Raw genomic sequence first — 6000 nt, 5'->3', positions numbered from 1 at the left:
AGTTGTGATTATAGCTTATTAAGAAGCATTGTAACACTCTTGTAAGAATTTGTTTACATTCATTTGTAAAGGAACTAGAGAAGTTCAAATCGTGATCGGATTCTCTAGAAGTCTTAGAGGGTATCTAAGCATTGATTTCCTAGAGTGATCAGGATGTGATCAGAATACTCTAGAAGACTTAGAGGGTATCTAAGTGGAAAACCATTGTAATCAAGGTTGATTAGTGGATTAAATCCTCAGGTGAGGTAAATCACTCCAAGGGGGTGTACTGGAGTAGTTTAGTTAACAACGAACCAAGATAAAAATCATTGTGCAAATTATTTTTATCTTAAGAGTTTTAAAAGCTACACTTATTCAAACCCCCCTTTTCTAAGTATTTTTCTATCCTTCAGTACTCAGACGTAGTTCTAAACAATATTTATAGTTTATATTTGACAGTAATTTAAATGAAAGCTTGTAAATTGAAAGCTATAAAGCCTAACCTGGATGGAGGGGAGGCCTTTGAAGATGTATGTATAAAGCCTTACCAGTAGCTTTATTGTTTATTGATAACAGTTGAATGATGAATTGTAAACAGTTGGATATTTTTTTTAAAACAGAAGAAGTGAAGATGGACACTAGGTCACATAGGTATCTGAAGAGTTTCACCGGGAATAATGCCCTTCAAATACCAGAAGAATGTTTTGAAAACAGATGAGGAGATTTTGTAAATACAGTTTTTGAAAATTGACAAAAGTCAACTTAATTAGAGTAAAGACAAAGTCTATACATAATTAAGACCTAAATGATTAGGGTTTTATCACAAAAATATTTACAAGAGATTAGGTTTTGAAAATCAAGTGAAAATTATATTTCTAAAGTATTAAAACATACTTAAAATATGTGATTTTAAACCTAATTAAAACATATTAAAATAATATATTTTTTATGATTTTTTTGGATATTCTCAAAATAGATATATTAAATGAGAAGTGTGTAAAAAATCAAGTGAAAATGATTTAATTTGATAGGTGAAATAATTATGTGAAGTTGTGAAGAAATTGAATGAGAAAAGTGTTAAAAAAATAAGGTTTTGTCTCCCAAAGGGCTTGAACTCCCGCCCTCTAGATCAACACACAAAACACTTACCATATGGACCACGCGCGTGGCTTGTTAGATATACACCTCCAACTCAATATATTTTAAAACAAGTTCATAAATGAGTTAAAAATAAAATGATCAAAACAAAAGGTCTGAGGGGGGTTCGAACCCCAGACCTTGGGCAAGTGACCAAGTGAGCTGAACGATTTAGTCGTTCAAAACACGCTTCCATCTAATTATACTTTAAACTTGCTTCTGAAATTCAAAAAAAACGCGCCAAGCATCTTCATCTTCAACCTCACGATTTCAAATTTCTGGAAATCCTATCTCCCTCAATTCTCAACCAAATCCAAAGATGTAAACATGGATTTTGCTCGTTTTGGACAAGGATCATGATGGTATCCTTTAATTTCATTTATTCTGAGTGTAACTTAAAATTCGCAAGCATGAACACTAAGAACCCTAAAACTGGAATTTAATATGAAATGATGTATATGTATGATATGATGCAATTGATTGAGGGTTAATGATCCTCAAAGGTGCAGAAACCAACTGGTAACTTCATTTTTAATTTATCATGCGTGAATTATGGAGTTTGAAGTTCATGAAACTTACCTTAAAAAATGGAGATTAAGCTCTGATCAAAGTGTGCTACAGAGTTGTTGCAGTGATCCAGATAGCTTCAGTGATCCCCTAGGAAGGTGTTAAGATGCTTAGCTTGGGTTGAAACTCCCCAGAACCTCTTGCTCGACCCCAGCTGATGTAGCTCCAAGTGAGATATGAAGATGATGATTATCCACGTACAGAAGTGTTCCAGGTGTTTGGATCACTTCTAAATACCTCCCTTGAGGTGTTTGAATACTTACTTTCAAAGGAAGAGCTCTGGTTTGAAGAATCTGAGTCTTCTAGCCAAAGAGCCTTTGAAAAACCTAAGTATGAAGGAAGAAGAGAGAAATCAAGATTTTTGTTGCTTTGGTGTGTCTAATTACTGAGGTATGCTCTTCTATTTATAGGCAAAAGGTTCAGAGCAATTGGGGATAGTAAGCTTTGCTTAATGAGGTTAACTTGGTTTCTTGGCTATGAAGGAATTTCAAAAATATCCAAAATGCAATGATGGCAATTTTGATTCCACTTGATCAATCCCCTAGCCATCGATTTTGTGTGATCTTAGGGGACAATTTTGTTGCAGAAGTGAACTCTAATTGGCTTAGGAGAAGATTCTTTGGTGATTCATCAAGATACCAATTTTGTAATGATTACTTAATCACATGGCATTGAATTCTTGCAACTTGGCCAAAAACGATGGAATAGTGCATTTGATTCCTTCAAATCTCTTCTGATATCTCATGGATGAGGATGCATCAATTGGTAGAGGCATTGGTACAAAGTTTGCAAAATTCAAATTTGGATATGACCCATAATTTCACTTCAAATGCTCATACTTTGATCAACCATATCTCTTAGCTCATAAAGAATTTGAAGATGGTTGAATACAATTTGAAAAGCCCTTGATATGTACTTCAATTCATTAGTTTGGTGTTTGCCCAAAATCCTTAGGGAAATTAGGGAAAAAGTTCCATAAAGTTTGAAGAAAACTAAGGTTTCTTTGCTAGTTTTGTGAAGGCAGTCACTTTGAAGCTCCATATCTCTCCAATGGTTGATTTCTAGCCAAAGTTTTGAAAAAAAGACCTTTAAACACTTAGAAAAATTTCTAAGTATGAAAAGTCAATCTTTGACTTTTTGATCCTTAATTGATTTTCTTGATTTTTCTTGGTCAAATGACTTCTATAATCATGTATTGATGATATTGATCCTTAAAAGTCATGTCTTGACCCAAAACCCTAAAAGCCAAAGATGATCTTGTACAATTGACTTTTTCAGATGGAGTGAAATCTTGGACTTTTGTGATGAATCAAACTCTCCTTTTCAAATGAATGGTATGAATGGATTATGTTGAGGTAATAGAATTCCTTGAGACATGTTTTAAGTTGTGGATCCATGTCCTGATTAAAAGTCAACTGTCCTGGTGAATTAGGTCAAAAACCCTAATTGTAGACCAGATGAAATTGATGACTGTAGATCTTGAATTGAGATACAATTGTTAGAACAAGATTTGTTCTGATCAATATTCTTAGTTTTGATGATAACAATGTATATGAATTTTTCTTGAGATAATGTGGTACTCTAATTCTATGCAATTTCCATTTCAGGAAATATATAAAGAGTATGCACAAAATCAGCGTAAGAAGCACTGACTCAGAAGGTTCAAGTATGCAACATCAGAACATGCTCTTACAAGACATCAGAAGATGGTCAAGCAGAATCAGAACATGGTGTATTGAAGCATCAGAAGAACATGAGATCAGAAGCAGAAGCACTGAAGCTCTCATGGTATCACACTAGAAGCACTTCAAGGTCAGAAGACAAGAAGATGATCTGCACCAAGCTGTTTGACTCTGATTAATTCAAACGTTGTATCTACAAAGATCAGATCAGAAGCAAGTACAAGATGGCAGGCTACGCTGACTGACAAAAGGAACGTTAGAAGCTATTAAAGGCAATGTCAGTAGACACAGCAAAAGCAAGGCTCGAGGTAGTTGACAAAAGAGTGAAACATCAAATGCAATGCTGTACGGATCATGCAACGCATTAAATGCTCCCAACGGTCATCTTCTCAAACGCCTATAAATAGAAGTTCTGATGAGAAGCTCAAAAACAACACTTTGCGCAAACATACAGAAACGCTGTCAAATTCTAAAAGCTCTCAAACTTCATCTTCAACCGCACTTCATTACTGTTGTAATATCTTAGTGAGATTAAGCTGAAACTTAAGAGAAAAATCACAGTTGCGATAATAGCTTATTAAGAAGCATTGTAACTCTTATAAGAATTTGTTTACATTCATTTGTAATAACTATAGGAGATCAAGTTGTGATCGGATTCTCTAGAAAGTCTTAGAGGGTATCTAAGCATTGTGTTCCTAGAGTGATCAGGTTGTGATCAGTATACTCTAGAAGACTTAGAGGTTATCTAAGTGGAAAACCATTATAATCTTGTGTGATTAGTGGATTAAATCCTCAGGTGAGGTAAATCACTCCAAGGGGGTGGACTGGAGTAGTTTAGTTAACAACGAACCAGGATAAAAATCATTGTGCAAATTGTTTTTATCTTAAGAGTTATAAAACTACACTTATTCAACCCCCCCCCCTTTCTAAGTGTTTTTCTATCCTTCAACAATGCCCAGTGGATATTGTTATATGGATCATTTGAAGATGATTGAATCCTTTGAGTGATGTCTTGGAGCTTTTTAGGGTTTCCCAAAAGTGGTCCCTGATTTCAGTCCTTGATGGGCTCAAAACCCTAGTCTGGTGACCTGAGCAAACCTGAGTCTTGATGATTGGTGTCTAATCAACCATAGGTGAATGAATGAATCATTTGAGTCCTGTGATTGTATTAGAGGTTATTCTCATATTGATTGATCCTTTTCCTGAACTCCTTTGTCCTTGAGCACCCTCGATTGAGTACCAGATAAACAATTGATTGCTCTGAGTACCTGTCTTGAGTTTGATGATATGTTTGGAGGTGTGACATCTCAGGGGGGGTCAAAATTAGGGTATGACAGATGCCCCTATTTAAGTTTCTTTCATCTGGAGGGAGAAAGATTGACATCTTGATCTCTTCTGAGTGAAAGAGACTTAAATACCGAAGAATGCCCAAATTTTGGGCGTTCCTGAGATGTCGCGGCGATGATGAAATGCTCGTGCATTACTTGATCCCGTTGTTGCACTCGGCAGGGGATAGGGAGAAAAACTCTTGTAGAACTGTGCTGGTGAAATCTGGTGAATGGATGGCAATGTAGAATGAGTGATCCATCTTCTTTGACTAAGTGTTGATACTTAGAAAAAGGTAAACAACCTCCCCTCGTTTCGGATGTCTGATCACGAAACTGGTCTCAGTTGTGATAACCTCCCATCGTTTCGGATGTCCAATCGCGAAACTGGTCTCAGTTGATTTTGGATGATATCTCAGATAAAGAGAAAATCTCCAAGGGTTTGTTTCCTCGTCAAACTTCTCACCAGTGTTTGTTGGAGAGATGCCATCTGATGGTTAATAAGAAACTTTATCACACTTTCCTTCAATGTGATGTCTTTGAAGGAATGTCATATGATCGTGCGTCCTTTTTGAGGAGTTAATGACTTTGCTTGAAAGTGGACGAACTATCTTCCGGACGAAAACTGCCATTCATTGACTTATGCTGGGGAGTTGATAAACTGTTTTCCAGGAGGGAAACTGGCATTTGTCAACTCTGTTGAGGAATCTGAACTATCTCCATGAAGAAGACTGTCGTTCATTGACTCCGCTGGGGAGTTAACAAACTGTTTTCTAGGAAGAAAACTGCCATTTGTCAACTTTGATGGGGATGAAACATCCTGGAAGTAGACAAACTGTTTCTCGCAAAGAAACTGCCATTTGCTGATTCCTTGGGTATTAAAAAGACAAACTGTCTTTCTTGAGAAGGACTGCCATTTGTCAACCGCTAGGGGAACAAACTGTCTTCTTGAGGGAGACTGCCATTTGTTGACCCTGCCGGGGAGTTGATAAACTATTTTCCATGAGGAAAACCGCCAGTTATCAACTTTATTGAGGAATCCTTAAGCGGGGCGAACTGTTTTCTTGAAGAAGACTGCCATTCGTTATCTTCACTCGGAGAAAAAGTGAACAAACTGTCTTCCTTGAAAGAGACTGCCATTTGTCAACTTTATTGAGGAATCCTTAAGCGAGACGAACTGTCTTCTTGAAGAAGACTGCCATTCGTTATCTTCGCTTGGGAGTTGATAAACTGTTTTTCAGGAGGAAAACTGCCATTTGTCAACTCTTTGGGGATTAAACAGACAACCTGTCTTCCTGAGGAAAACTGCC

The sequence above is a fragment of the Vicia villosa genome, linkage group LG4, assembly GCF_029867415.1.
Source record: "Vicia villosa cultivar HV-30 ecotype Madison, WI linkage group LG4, Vvil1.0, whole genome shotgun sequence".
NCBI lineage: Eukaryota > Viridiplantae > Streptophyta > Magnoliopsida > Fabales > Fabaceae > Vicia > Vicia villosa.
The sequence above is the reverse complement of the archived record's forward strand: the minus strand, read 5'-3'. Positions refer to the sequence as shown.